Genomic DNA, 1,379 nt, shown 5'->3' with positions numbered 1-1,379 from the left:
TTACACTGCCCGGCATCTCCCGTCACCCACCCGTCTGTTGCCCATCCCCCAGAGAGGAGGTTATATGTAGATCCTTGTGATCCATTCCCCCTTTCTACCCTCCCCTTCCCTCCAGGTATCACCACTGTCACCGCTGGTCCTGAGGGGTTCATCTGTCCTAGATTCCCCGCGTTTCCAGTTCCCATCTGTACCGCTGTGCATCATCTGGTCTAACCAGGTCTGCAAGGCAGAATTGGGGTCTTGGTAGTTGGGGGGAGGAAGAGTTTAAGAGCTCGAGGAAGGTTGTGGGTTTCATTATCGCTATACTGAACCCTACCTATAGCGTCTGGAGACTTGAAGGCTTGAAAGTAAACAAGTGGACATCTAGCCCAGAAGCAACAAAGCCCACATGGAAGCAGCACACCAACATGTGTGATCATGAAGGGCTGAAGGGACCAAGCTTCAAGCACCAAAGGCAGGGGAGGAAAAAAAATCATATCATTGTGAATGAGGGTGGCGTGTGATGGGGACCCAATGCCCATCTGTAGACAACTGGACATACCTTGCAGAGGGGTAGTGGGGAGGAGATAAGTCACTAAGGGTTCAGTAGAGCACATTTCTTAAAATACATGATACCAGCAGAAACTGAAAAGGAGTGACGAATTTGTGTGGCAAAAGAGTGTGTGGCAAAACATGTATCACCAGTAGTGCTTCTAATATGCACTTCTATTTAGCCAGTGTTTATTGTAGTCAACTATTCTTAATAAGATTCATTCACTTTTTATAAATGTTCTGCCAAACATTCTTTGTAGTGAAGTGTTAATGCATCATATTCTTATTTATTTTAGCAAACTTAATTGTTTATTTTCTGTACTTAATTATCGAAAGTTACTTTAGTTTTTGGAATTTATTTGCAAACACATACTTTTTTCCCATTTGACTTTATGGTTTGTTGACCATCTAGTTGGATATATAATGCCAGCTTGTCCTCAGGTTTTCCACATATTTACTTTTTCTCAAGTGTTCTTCTAAAGAAAGTGCTCATTGTGTATAAGAATTTGTGTTTTGTGCCCGGCTATCGAGACCTATAGCATCTGGGGACTTAAAGGCTTGAAAGTAAACAAGCGGCCATCTAGCCCAGAAGCAACAAAGCCCACATGGAAGCAGCACACCAACATGTGTGATCATGAAGGGCCAAAGGGACCAGGCTTTAAACACCAGAGGTGGGGAGGGGAAACCATATCCTCATCAATGAGGGTGGCGCGTGATGGAGACCCAATGCCCATCTGTAGACAATTGGACATACCTTCCAGAGGGGTAGTGGGGAGATGAGTCACTTAGGGTACAGTATAGCAATAATGAAACCCACAACCTTCCTCTGGTTCTTAAACGCTTCCTCC

This window comes from Echinops telfairi, unplaced genomic scaffold, assembly GCF_000313985.2.
Source record: "Echinops telfairi isolate 266 unplaced genomic scaffold, ASM31398v2 ScPeMD7_7475;HRSCAF=8513, whole genome shotgun sequence".
In the NCBI taxonomy this organism is placed as follows: Eukaryota; Metazoa; Chordata; class Mammalia; order Afrosoricida; family Tenrecidae; genus Echinops; species Echinops telfairi.
The sequence above is the reverse complement of the archived record's forward strand: the minus strand, read 5'-3'. Positions refer to the sequence as shown.